At 39.8% G+C, this 14846-nt stretch overlaps 1 protein-coding gene across 6 annotated transcripts in view; it reads left to right on the forward strand.

Annotated features, from left to right (window-relative positions):
* vav2 (vav 2 guanine nucleotide exchange factor) overlaps positions 1-14846 on the forward strand; it is a 256865-nt gene that overhangs the window by 167773 nt on the left and 74246 nt on the right. The gene's annotated exons all lie outside the window — the stretch shown is intronic.

A 14846-nucleotide genomic window follows, 5' to 3' on the forward strand; every position in this document is an offset into this window, starting at 1 on the left:
ATAATTTTGATGAATACAAGATAAATGCAGAGCTGTGGTTTAATTGAATGGATTTTCAGTGCCTCGACCCGTGGGTGCTTACTGCTTAGCTTAAGTAGCCACTCTGTACTTGACCGCGGTGGGCCTTGTTTGAACATGATAGAGAAGCTCTGCATGGCTGACCTGCAACATTAGAGCTCTCTGACCCTGCAACTGTGAGATTGGATATAGAATAAATCCATCTGCTTTACACAGAGAGAGTATCAGCGCTCTCCATCTGACTGAGATAGTTGAAGAAATGCTGATTCTCTGATGCTCTGCATTTGCTTTGGCTTGCTAAAGAGAGGCTTGGGTTAGATTCACACATCCTCGCCAGGCGCAACAGTCAATGACCTGGGACGGTCTGAAGGACAGATTCAGAGGGAACATCCGCCCATTTATTCTTCCCCCACTCGCCTTTATCTCCTCCAGCGCAGAGCTTCAGCCCTCGCCCTGCTCACCCACCCCTGGACACTCAGATTAAACCCAAACTAATCCCATCCACTCGCACATGATCAGAGGCATGAGAGACTGCCCAACAGCTGCCTCAATCTAACCAGCATACCCTGATGTGTGTCCCTGCAAGTGCCCCTGCTGATAAAACCAAATGTGGAGGAATTAGTTTTTACTTGAAAAAACATGGTGCTCTCCGAAGACCCACCCAACCTGCAGAGGAGGTACAGAGAGAGAAAGACACATGGATACAGTTTCTAGGGAATGAAAGGACGCTAAGCTCATATTATTGTCCCATAATCCCGTTATGTTCTCGGATTCCTTGGATTCCAAGAGTGAAATCCCTCCTTCACTCTGTCTTACACAATACATTGTTGTCATAACAGACACATTCACAGTCATCTTTTACAGCTGAACATTTATCTGCCCGTGTGCGTTTTACTAAACCCATCATGACCTTAACCTATATTTGGTGCCAGTATGAAATTAATGGTTACAAGGCAGCATTGTGTTGAATTTTCTTTTCTTTTTGAATTTTTTAATTGTTTGCTATTGGGAAGCACAATATTATGGCACAACATTGGAATTGGCTGATAAAGGCTTAAAATGTAATAATCGTCATCACCCAATATGAAAAAAATACAGATGTTGATTGCGCGCCTGCGATATCTCAGTTGTGCGCAAGGAGTGCTAGCGATAAGATCATGTCAGCAGTGTGGTCGTTCTTGAAGTGAACTTTTGCATGTATGGTTATTTGAATCACTGTTTTGGATTGCAGCGTTGAACTAGAGCATGAGAGTACAGTTGGACGTGTCCGGTCGGCAATACTCGTCAACAGCAGAGAATGTCTAATAGAAGAGAATTGGCACTCTCTGGTAACTTCCGGTTTCTGGACTGGCTGCAGTAACATGTCTCTGTCCATGCGGGGGCGCTCGCAGGCGAGTGCAGAATGAATGGGAGTCTATGGGGTTTCACCCCCAGAAATCCACTTTTCTCAGGATGTATGTTTTTGTCAAGTAATTTGAAAGTTGCATTCAAAAGGGAGGGTTAAGATAATATACTCAGCTGAAAATTGCATTTTTAAGTTCACTTATCTGTTCTAAAAATCTGTTAAAAAAAATGTGATGATGTCACATATTTTCATACTGCCTGAGGTGCTGCTTTACGGCAATTCACTTCAGCAATTATATAATGATATGAAAATAAAAGTGCCCGCAGGAAAATATAAATACAGTACACAAAAATTAACTTTGACAGAAAGTCCTCCTTAAGATAATGTTTCTGATTATGCTTTAGCTTCAGGTGCCATCAAACGGGGTCTCTGGTCGTAATCAGTCGCAAATCCGTCTAGCAGAATGCTAGCGTGTTCCGGCCAACAACGGCCCAACCTGTAAGAAATCGAAAGGACATAAGTACTCATTCATTCGAATTATTTATTTTATTTGATCTGAGGCTAAAGGGGGCATCCTTTAACTTAAAGGCACACTGCGGAACTTTTGGCCACTAGTGGCGCTCGACCTGTAACTTTCACGTCTAGCGTCCCTAGAGGCCACAAGCTCCGCAGCACTGTCGCAAAAGTCAACAAACAGTCAACCGGTCCGCCCATAGACAGTGAGTCAGCTTCCCGTGTCTTTAGATTGTGTGTGCTTGCAGTGTTTGAGGCGGGCAGCCTGGCCGCGCTCGATTCCCTTATAGCAGTCTGCTGAGAGAGAGCGAGCGGCTTAGTGCTAACATGTCTGTGAGTGAATGTGGGCGCGGGACGGCGGGCCGGGCACATTTACTGCACTAAAAACACCGTCGGCCTGAGCTGACTGTAACTTATGTGTGTTGGTTTCGTTTTACAGAAACCGTGGGACATGTTGTGTGTAGTGTTTGTGGGCACTGAGTCGTGGGAACGTTCACTACATTTAATGTACATTTGACATGAGTCGATTTTATTTGTTCGAGCCCTGCACTGTGGCGGGCTGTGTTTGTGTGTAGAAATGAACAATGGGCTGTGGGCATTTTATTACACTCATAACACCATCGGCTGTGGCCGGAATACCAGAAAATACTACACTGCTTATATGATTTATCTGTGTCACCTTGGAAACGGCATTTGTGTGCAGGCAAGCGTCAGCATCGGTCGGGCACCCCTCCTCCTCCTCCTGTAGCTCACGCCAGCGAGCGAACGCTAGACCAATGGTGATCCTCGTCCTGGCTTTTCATTTGTCACTATGCCTTTTACTTTTTTTTTAGTGTCCTCTGACAAAACCTTTGCCTTCTTCCTTGTAGCTGTTGGTTCGGCCATGACGAAAACATACAGACGGCAATCAAACGCGAGTTGAGCACTCACGTCAGAATCTGAGGAAGTTGTGGGTGGTGGGGGAAGTGACGTATGCCGTAAAGCGGTCGAATTTTGTAGTTCTTTTTGTGCTCGGGTTCCTACCCGAACCCCGAAGTTACATAGTGCTAGGAAAAGCGATACAGACACCTTCAGGCTTTGGCAGACGTGTCATTCAACCTATTGTAAGTCGATGTACCATCTCAATGGGTTTTGGTAATATATTATAAAGGTTGAAAAGTTCCACAGTGTGCCTTTAAGTCATGCCACCCACACTCCATGTGTTGATGACTCCATCGCACTGTAGATTGGCTACATATGTTAAATCCACAAATAAAATGTTTAGGTTACATCTGCATCTGTCTGAAGAAGAAAAACCCCAGCAGTAATGGACTTTATTTTTGGGGGTTTTTTTTCAAAGCGTTCAATGTACTCTTATTAAAAGTACTTTGTTAACATTTATTTATCTCTAACAAGTAATCTTTTTGTAAAGAGACTGTAGAAATCTAAAACCAAAATGAGAAAATACAGTTTTTGCTCAATACTAACTGAATTGAAAAAAAATAATAATAATTTGTATCTCCTGCACAGGAGAGACTTTGTGTTATTTCCAAACCAAGGAAAAAATATATGTAAATTGGTATCGGCTATCAGCCAAAATGAGTTGAAAAAACAAATAACTTTGTTTATTTTAACAAATAACTTTTTAATTAATGCGTTTGGCAGATGCTTTTATCCACATTGCATTCAAGGTACACATTTTTCTTGCATTCCCTGAGAATCAAACACATGACTTTGGCATTGCTAGCGCCATGCATTAGTGATTGAGCGTATTGAGTGTAATTTTTTAATAATGAAAATCCTCTCATCTTAGTTTAGTACTGTATCCTATCCTAAAATATTCTGTATCAGCTTAATATGCAGAGACACTTATAAGTATGTATATGGGATAGACTGATATATATATATATATAATTATCACAGAATAAATATTGAAATGGTTTGAGTTCTTTCCTTTTTTAAAGATTTATTTTCATAGTTTAAAACTGTTATAACCACCTTTACTCTGCAAAGTTGGTGCCACCATATTTTTAGATGCGTCGACAGAAAACAAGATGCACTCTAAGGCTTAAATGAAGCTTTCACTCCTGCAAGCATTGTACGTCTTCCGAAAAATGCAAATGTAGTTTGAAGTTCTTGTGCGGTATTTTCAGAACAGGACAAGCTGTACGAATATCTGTGCGTTAAACTCAGTGGGTTTGGGCACATATCACCTTGGACCATTCAGCTTAAACAGCTCCAACAATTTATAAACAAGCATCACATGTGGTTTTCACTGTGGCGTCTGGCGCTGAGAGCGAGAGATGGTAGGGTGTGCTTGGCAGAACACACCTCTCATTTCCTTTGTTAGCTTACGAAACAAACCATAGGTCTTTTGTCTGTGTTTTTGGACTGTAATTATTCGATAGGACTCAAAGAGCATAAAAAGTCTCAGTCTTCTCATTAAGATCATAAAAAACTGTTTAAAAAAAGTTTTAAAGCCTCAGCTAGCATAAACCGTGCACTGTTTTATATGTTGCGCTTTCTATGCTTGTTTTTCTCCCCTTAAAGCAGAATGCATTACAGCATGTTACATCTGTAATCACAGTTATTATAGCCGTTAAACCTTTTTAGCAAGGCCTATACCGAAACATCACTGTTCACGTTGTATTAATTTGACAGTGATTTCCCAGTGGAAATGCAGGTACGAGACACCCAGGCGTTCACAAGTGTCTGCGGTCTAAGTAAATAGCCTTTTGCTTTGCTAGCACCATTGCTTGGTGAATTTGTAAACACAGGGAACCAAGCCAAGACCACAAGAGCCCTCCATCTGATAAGAGCCATGTAATGATTTTCAAATGGGAATTTTCCCTTCCACATTATTTGAGAGGCCATTTTCATCTTGTTATGCACCCATATTATTCCACACGCACACAATGTGTGCTTAAAAAAATATGATTGTCTGACTTTATTAACTTTATTTACTTAATCATTTAAATGAATAAATAAATATCAATGAAGAAATCAAAGGTCCTTTTATTTAAATGATTTTATATGTTTTTATATATGCACTTATTAAATATAATATTATATATTAGGGATGGGCATTATTAATCGACGATCGATAATTAATCATTAAGAATTTCGTCGATCATGTTAATTTATCGATAAAACTAAAACTAAAAAAAAAAAAAAAATCCTTTCCTCTATATCCTCGCTTGCCTGGCTTATGCTACTTCGAGCTATGTCTGAACTTTGTATTTTGAGCACTTCTTGCGTTGCTTTTGCCTCTTCACGATGACTCGCTTGGTTTAGTCCTCAGTTGTAAGTCGCTTTGGATAAAAGCGTCTGCTAAATGACTAAATGTAAATGTAAATGTAATATGGTTGCGTTGCGTAATGTGAGCCTTGAAGCAATGAACCGCTGGATTGCACCACTGCAGACGGGTGGAAAGTGAACGGAATAAGTTGTTTCCCGGGCTGGTCAAGTTAGCGCAGAGGTACCTGTGCATCCCGGCAACGTCAGTCCCCTCAGAGCGGGTGTTTTCGGCGGCTGGACTGAAGAGTTTGTTTACACTCGACCTCGACGCGTCCGCACAAGCACGAGCAAAGGTGCGCGAGGCAAAAATGACGTCATTGCGGTATTCGGCGTTTTACAGGCGAGGCGAGCGCGTGGAGTATAAACGCCTCGTCCGTTTGCGGAGACTCACGCTGCAGAGCCAGGCAAAAGTATAAACGAGGCTTGACGGTCACCATGTTGCGGTCGCGTCTGACCCCAGGCCCAGTCCATGTCATCAACATGCTTATCTTTCTCAACAAAAATCAGTAGACTGGTGCAGAAGTTTTATGTGAGTTAATAGATATTTTTTTTGAGGCTTTGTTAAGTAGCCTAATTTGTTGCTAGGTAGGCTAATCTCTCTCACACTCTTTCTCGACTTCGTACCTTGGATAGTTTTGAGTTACATTGAGTATTATTATGTTTTTGGTTAAGTTATTGTTTAACATGATTTTTTTTATTATTATTTTGGAACAAACGATCGGGTCTCTGTTTGAGGACGCCAACTCGCAGCTGCAGGTTTTGTTGCTTTTTAGAGCACCGCAGCGCATATTTCAAGTTTAGCCGAATGTCCAGTTTAACTGCCGCAAGTTGATTATCTTGTAATAAAGATCTCATCGAGGAAAAACACGCTGTATTTTTGTATTTTCATTGCATTTTTAATTTATAAAAAGTTAAATAAATAATTAATTTTAATATATAAAAAATATTAATGATTAATCGATAGTCGATCGTTAATTCTCCCGACGATCGACTAAGAAAATTTAATCGAATGCCCATCCCTGTTATATATACTTTTATTATATAATTTTCAAAAGGGGTAATGTAATAGACCAATCCACATTTCTTGTGTGTTCTTTACTAACAGCCTACATTTCACCTAATAGGCCTGTAGGTAGCACATAGACTTAATTTAACCAACAACGATAGCTTCATCAAACAGAAAATTCAGTGGCATGCACAGGTTTTGAGCCCCTGCCCCTTTAATCGTAAAAGCGAAAGTGCCCTTTTCAGTCGTATCGCGGTGCCCTGCGGACCGTTATTATTAAAAATATAACAACTTTTAATTTAAGTGAACTTAAAACAATCTTCACATAAACCCATTATAATAAATGTCATATTTCCCTGTGCCCTTTAATACTGCATAAATTATCAATTAAATATAGATTAATCCGTATTAAAGCTACACAAATTATTCAGTCAAGAGCAGTGAGTGATTTTCTCTATTTCTTCGTTCTTTGGTTAACATTAATGACAGACAGCAGCAGGTTTATAGAGGGAATGCATTTATGTCACTTTCCCGTCACTAAAGGTTGGACTCGATATAGTGTTCCTTACAACTTTCCAGTGATCCACGGAGATTAAATTGCAGCCAGGAATCGCGTTTCCTGACATTTATATGTGCCTGAATTCGACGCTGGATTCCTCTTATCTCGTGCAGCAGAAGTAGAAGTGGTCAAGTCAAACAGGCTGAATCTGTAACTGCATGAGAGGATAGTAAACGAGCTGCAAGTTTCCCGCTGACATGTTGCAAGCTCGTCATGCGCATGCCCTCTATTAGGCTGCTGTCACTTTAAGACCCGCCGCACATGACGTGGATCTGACTCGCATTCCATTTTCTCAACTCTTTACGTTCGTTTAAGTTTTCATTTAATTCATTTAATACTGTACTTATGAGGATACTCGACAAAATGTGCATTTAGTATAATTTTATGTTTTTGTCCATTCAAGCGTGAAAGAGAACTTTTGTCTCTTTAGTTCAGTGCGGTACTGGCGCACTGTCTGAAGCGACTTTGTGCGCATTATTTGTGTGTGTGTCTCACAGTCAGGAAATTCACAGACAGCGTGCCAGTACTGTAAAGAGTTTTCTTTTGTCTTGTTGCTCTTGAATAGTTTAAAAGCATTTGCATGAATAAGAGCATGATCATATAGCCTAATGTAAATCTAGCCAAATAAAAAAAATAAAAAAATTGACAGCCCTATTTGTAATTAATCGAGAGAAGCAGATATCGTTATTATATCACAGGGGGGGACCAAGAACCAGTCAGGGGAGGCCATGGGAAATCAGAAAATTCAACTGGAAATAAATACTTGTTTAGAAAATATTAAGCACGATTTAGGCCCACCAGGGGGGGCCAATCATATTCCAGGGGGGGCCAGTGCCACCCCGTGCCCCCCTTCTAGACACGCCCCTGCCACTGATATCCATTTTCCTTTCACATTCTCTCCCGTCTTCAGAAAGAAGCATATGTCATCCTTTCATGCTCAGAAGCAGGACTGAGTCTTTGGGGCAGCGCCATAGACATTTGGGTCACGGCCCGAGTCCCCCTCCCTTGTTCTGAAGGGATGACTGGAAAATCCCTGCTAAACACGCAGCAGCTGGAGTCCACTGAGAGGATTCGGCTCCGACTCAAACTCTATTGCCAGCATGTTCGTCATGTCACCATGTCAGCTGATATCCCATACTGCAGCACATGGACATGGACTGATCACTCTTCGGTTGATGTGAAACAGAAGGGTGTGTTGGTGATTGTTTATTTGTAACCAACATAACAAAGATAAAATCTAATTATTCAAACATATAAATATATTAAATTATTGAAATATGTTTACAACCTGCTAGCATAAGGTATTTAGTAATATACTTAAGTAAGTAAGTAAGAGTAAGAAAACTTTATTAATCCCTGTAAGGGGAAACTCATTCGCCACCCTTGCACATTACAGACACCACAAACAAACAAAGACAGAAAACAACAACAATCAATACAAGAAATTACACAATTTCATTAAACAACCTAACTGCATTCGGAGTAAAAGACCTTCTAAATCGCTCTGTAGAACACCGAGGCATTATTAATCTTCCACTAAATGAGCTTTTAAGTCCACTAAAATTACAATGTAGTGGATGACCTTTGTAACGCATAATTATTTTTAATTTTGCCCTTGTTCTCTTTTCCACAGTGATCTCAAGTGAGTCAGGATTAAGGCCCATCACTGAGCCAGCCTTTCTAATCAATTTATTAATCCTATTTTTATCATCTACAGTGATACTACATCCCCAACAGAGCACTGCATAAAATAAAACACTAGCTACAATTCCCTGATAGAAAACATAAAGAAGCTTCCTACTTACACCAATAGAACTCAACTTCCTCAAAAAGAATAGTCTTGATTGCGCCTTCTTAAACACAGCCTCACTATTCTTCTTCCAGTTCAGTTTACTGTCCAAAAGGACACCAAGATATTTATAAGACTGAACAATCTCTACTTCCTTACCGTTAATACTCACTGGTTCTATCACTTCTTTATTCCTTCTGAAATCAATGATCAACTCCTTAGTCTTCTCTACATTCAATTTTAGGAAATTTTCATCACACCATCCAACAAATAACTCAACCTCTCTTCTATAGTCCACATCGTTGCCTTGATTAATTAAACCCACAAGGGCAGTATCATCTGAAAACTTTTGTATACAACATGAATTCTGAGTGTGCCTGTAGTCAGCTGTATACAAAGAAAAAAGAAATGGTGATAAAACTGTGCCTTGAGGGGCTCCTGTTTTGGTTAAAATAATGTCAGAGATTTTATCACCCAGCCTAACAAACTGGGGTCGACGTATAAGATAATTCAATACCCACATAATAGTTTTACTATGTAGGTTACAACGCAGCAATTTATCAGCTAAAACATGAGGTTGAATTGTGTTAAAAGCACTAGAAAAATCAAAAAACATAATCCTAACAGAGCTAGAAGTTGTTTCCAAATGATTATAAATATTATGCAACATAAAAAGTATGGCATCATCTACTCCAACACCTTTTCGATATGCAAACTGTAACGGATCATGAAAAACTGACAACTGTCTACCCAGATAACCAAGGATAATTCTCTCAAAACATTTCATTATTTGTGACGTCAAAGCAATGGGTCTCAAATTATTTAAACTACGACCCACATTACCATGTTTTGGAATGGGAACAAGACACGATGTTTTCCACATATCTGGTATTTTCGATGCAGACAAGGACAAAGAAAAAATTGAGTGGAAAGCTGAGCACAACTGGTCAGCACAGACTTTCAAAGTACGAGGGTGAATACCATCAGGGCCTGCTGCTTTGCTGGTCTTAAGACACTTAAACTGCTGACGAACATCATTTTCATTAATAACAATTGCTGGACTACAGTCCACATTATCACACTGTACAAGAGATTCTAAAATCATATCATGAGAGGCAGAGTAATCAACATTATCAAACCTTGCAAAAAACGTATTTACCTCATTTACATTCAGTCCTGACCAGCAAGCACTGTTACTTTTGGTTCCATAACTAGTAAGAGATTTCAAACCATTCCAAAGACCCCATGTGTTACAATTAGACATTTGTTCTTCAACACTTTCCTTATATTTAAACTTACTCTGTTTGATAACTCTCTTCAATTCTTTTTGCGCAATTTTGATCTGATCCCTATCACCATTAAAAAAAGCCACTTTTTTCCTATTAATAGCTGCTTTAACCTCCCTAGTAACCCATGGTTTATTATTAGGAAACATTTTAATTCGTTTACGTGGAATGACAGACTCAACACAATAATTTATATAACAGGTGACTTTGTCAGAAATACTGTCCAAATCATCATCGTCCAAAAACACTGACCAGTCTGTACACTCAAAACATCCTTTTAACCTTTCACAGGCATCATCTGACCACACGCACACAGTCTTATAGCCAATAGGCTGATTTCGGATCGCAGGAGAGTATCTGGATGTCAGAGATATTAGATTATGATCAGATTGCCCCAGGGGTGGAAGACCCTTTGCACTATAACTCTCCTTAATATTTGTATAGAATAGGTCAATAATTTTACCATTCCTGGTTGGACATGTCACCATTTGCTTAAAAGTGGGTAAAGTAGCAGAGAGTGTACTGTGGTTAAAATCCCCATTTACTAAAACCAATGCATCCGGTGAAGCACGTTGCATATCATGGGTCACTCTCGAAATTGTTTCCGTGGCCAGCCTTCCATTTCCCGATGGAGGAATGTAGACCACTTGTACTATAACATGAGAAAGTTCTCTGGGCAGATAATAAGGTCGGCAACTTACCGCAAGCAGTTCAATGTTCTGGTCACAAATTTTCTCTTTCACCGTAGCGTGGCTAGGATGACACCACTGATCGTTCACATAGAGGCAAACACCTCCTCCTAGTTTTTTGCCAGTCCTCTCTGAGTCTCTATCCAGTCTGTGAAGTGAAAATCCTTCCATTTTAACATGTGACTCTGGTATCTTCTTGGACAACCAAGTCTCCGTAAAACACAGTAGGCTGCTCTGTCGAAAAAGGCGATCATAGCGCACAAGAGCAGACAGTTCATCCACTTTATTTACCAGAGAACGGACATTCCCCATAATCACTGCGGGTAACACTGGTTTATATCTTCGCCGACTGTTCCCAACTCGAACTCCTCCTCTGCGGCCTCTCTTCCTGGTCTTTAATGTGATTTCCGACAAATCGACATCAGGAACAAATCCCCCTGAAGCTGAGACCCGCAACCCCAAGAGCTCCAGCCGGCTATAGGTGATGAGGGACAGTCCTGGCCTGGGTTCACCATCCTGCAGGCCCAGTGTTTGAGTAACTCTCCATACCACTATTCCACATAGCCAGAGAAGGCAAAACAACTTGCGAATATTAAATATCACCATATTAACGTCGTCCGAATTCAGTCCAATAATTTACAAGTTAAAAAAGTTCTTTAAAAATGATAAATAATGATAAATGATAAATAATAAAAACACATAAAGCACGATTCACAAACACTCTGCACACAAACACTCTGCACACAGGTGGCCGAGTCGCCAGCAAGGGGGCGGCGCCAAGAAAGATTTAAATTCACTATAAAGTCTAAGATTGTTGTCTAGCGCTTTATTATATATGATATTGTGTTGTATTATATTATGTTATTTAGGTATTTAGTTATATTTGTCTTTAAAACTAATTTAAGCATTTAAACATATGCCATTATATCAAATGTTTTTTTTAAATCATAAATTCAGTCAAGTGTATCCAACCTTGTTTATTGCATTTTTTTCAAATACTTTTTTGCTTTCAATACTTTAAATGTATTTGTTTGTTTGCATTTATACTGCTTACACATGCAGTGCTACTTAAATCAAGTTATATACCGTGATGCATTGTGATGTATTGAGTTGTGACATCTCGATGTGTATCATATTGTGAGATTTGTGATACCCTAGCTTAACAGAGAGAATCAGGAGGCTATCGAATGTGAATCTGGTGTGTGTGTCCAAGTTTATTTTGAGTTGTAGGAGTTTGTGCTGGTTGGTGTCCTGTGATGCTGGGCTCTCAGGTCCATTTCAGACGAGTGCCAGGACTCACTGCCATCTGTTCACACATCTCCTACCACTCTCAGTTCCTTGCTGAAACTCAGACTCTTGCTTAAACTCTCATTTAGAGCACATTAGTGTAGAATATCACATTTGAACATTTGTTTATATGGCTGTTTTCCCTCATCAGGTTTATTTAAAGTCACTTATGCATAAGGTTGATTCAGAGCAGCTTGATATACAGCACTGGCTCTTTCCATTATGCCACTGTAATCATCTGTTCTGTTTGTGATGTGTGCAGCCATGGGGTTGTGATCTTCATCTTCTCTCCACTCCTCTTTCTGTCTTCTACCTTTCATATCTTTTACTAATTCTTGCATCATATTCTATTCTTGATTTATTTTTTCCTGCTACTTTTCGTCTCGTCTCATCCCATCTTGCCTCTTCTTGTCTATTATTTTGTCTTCTCCTCTTGTCTGTTTCTACATCTCTTCTAGTTTTGTCTCATCTTATCTCTCCTTTCCTTTCTTGTGTTTTCTCTCCTCTCAAGAGTCATGTTCTGGTGGACAGGTGGATTTGCCATGTTTGGAAACCCTGCACACATTACAGCTGATGTAGGCACAATGCTAGTGTATCTTCATCTCAGATAAGCAACTGTATAACATTAGCGAACAATCTACGATTCTCTCTTTCTGCCGCTGCTATTGTGAGGTGATGGACAATATTGTGCTGTTTTCGCGAGGTGATGGGTGTTGCGTCTGGACTCTGATCTGATGCTTGTCATACACACCGAAGCACTGAGATGAGGGAAAAATCAATATTTTGAGACAACATAGCGAGAGCTGTTGACCTGACCTGAGGGAGAGATGAAGAATGAGAGACAAGAGCAATGAAAATGACTGAGTACAAGGATGAAGCACCACACTAGAAACAACATACAGAGAAGAAAAAGCCACAGCTTTGATGGATGAGTCACACACCGTCCCCGCAGGTGTTGTTGTTGAAGCTCCATGAATATTTAGACATATTAGCAGATGAACACAAGAGCAATACGCCTAACAGCCTAACACACAGACTAATTTAGCTGTATTGATCCCTCAATCATCTGTCCGCCTGCCTGGACTGATTCTGCTTGTTGCAAGCCAGAAAATTGGTGGAATATGGGTGGTAGAATGTAAGATGCAATGCATTATAGTCTGTCATGATGCCATTAATACAGATTATCAGCAGTAAGAGACATACCTTGATTATACAGTATTTGTGCAGATATACACAGGCCCAGATGCATTTTCTGCTTTGATTTAGGAAGGAAATTCTGTCAATTAGATTTAAAAATATGATATCAGTACTATTCATTTTGTTAGTATCTGAAAAAAAGATCAAATTAGCCATCATTTTTAATGAACATTCATGAGCCATTTCAATTCTGCAGAGCTGAGCTCTCAGCACTGTGCTGAGTTTTGCAGCCACAGATTCTGTGGGTCTGTGTTTAAGGAAGTTTAGCTTGTACATTTTGGCTTGTATAAAAGCATTATGTGACAATAGTGCTACTACATTGCCTGTTTGTGCATAAAGAGCTTGTACGTCTTTTATTAAAGCTCATCGTCATCTGTGGAGTCATCTTAATGGGTGCCACTTGTCTGAACTGACAGTTGTCATTACACAGTGATGTTCGAATTAAGTATTTTGTTTGTGAAACTTAAAACTAATATAATTTATGATTGGTTGTGTGAATTACATCAGTAGTTATTAAAATAATAATCAAGTAATAATGTAGTTTCCAAAAATGTTTTTAGTATGCTATTGAAGGCTATCCAGAATATGAAATCAAATGGAGAAGCGTTAGAGGGGGGAAAAAATCATCATGACAAAAGCTGCATTGTTTTTATTGAAGACAAAAACAAAACAATACTGAGCAGATAAGTATTTATTAATTTAGTCATTGGTAGTTTTCATGCTGTCATTTTTTCATATTTCGCTCATTACCTGTTTTGAGAACCTACGTAGAAGCTCCACAAGCATCTGCAGTGTTTTGCTCTGACTGAGGAACAGCTAGTGTCACCATGGCAGCAGGCAAGGCTAGCGGAAAATACGCCCATACGCATGTAATGAGGCGACACAGCACCATCTTCACTTTTGCATATGCACATGTGCTTTCCTGTTTGTTAGTGTGTGGCTTCTGCATTACACACTCGAGACCCTCTAGCACACCATCTGGAAGCCTCTAGAAGGGCCACCAATAAGCCTACTCAGATGTGACTCATGACTGGCATTAAATCAGTGTAAATACCGCACACATTTAACCCTGTTACACGGCACTAATGCAGCTGGGAGAGGAGGGGCCTTCACAGATCTGTGAAAAGCGCTTCACGTCTATGATTTCATCAGGGCGTTTCATGCCACATGTCCTTTAACGTCGTCCTTAGTGGGGTAGCGTGATCCGTGTGTGTGCACACAAGCTGTGCCACCAAAGCCCATCATAAAACAAGCCCTTTGTTTGACACTTTGTTCTGTTGCAAACGTTTATTACTGGAATCACTATTTGTCTACAACAATTAAGCCCAAAATATACTTCGGCCGTCGCTTTTCGTGACAGTCCGTGCACGGTCCATGTGACAATTTTGCAGCCCAATTTTTCTGTTCGCATGGATGACGCGCGTACAACAGCACATGTGCGAGTAACTTGAGTGCTTGCAAACAAAGTCCACTAGATCGAACACAGAGTCGAACTCTTCTTTCCACGCTCGTAGCCAAAGAAGTATACTTTGAAAGAATTGCACACTCAACTGTGCGTAAGACGGAGCGGAATGCGGAAAATGAAGTATACCCGGCCCTTTAAGTATTAAACTTTTGCTAACTTGTCTTGCAGAATTTATGCTACAAAATTAATGCTACAATGCTTTGAATTTTTTTTTGTTAAAATTACTTGCTGTCTATTTACAGTTCTTTATTTTAAAATATGGAGCAGCGATGGTGAAATAGATTGTTTGCGAGTCGTATAATTGAGCTTTTTCTGAAAAAAAAAAAAAAAAAAAAAAAAAAAACCCACCTAGATCCTTCTAGCAAAAAGATAACAATTGTGGTGCCGTGTTTTGCACCTTTCAGAAGATGTTAAAA

Source organism: Rhinichthys klamathensis, unplaced genomic scaffold (genome assembly GCF_029890125.1).
Source record: "Rhinichthys klamathensis goyatoka isolate OS25496 unplaced genomic scaffold, OSU_Roscu_1.1 h1tg000270l_1, whole genome shotgun sequence".
In the NCBI taxonomy this organism is placed as follows: Eukaryota; Metazoa; Chordata; class Actinopteri; order Cypriniformes; family Leuciscidae; genus Rhinichthys; species Rhinichthys klamathensis.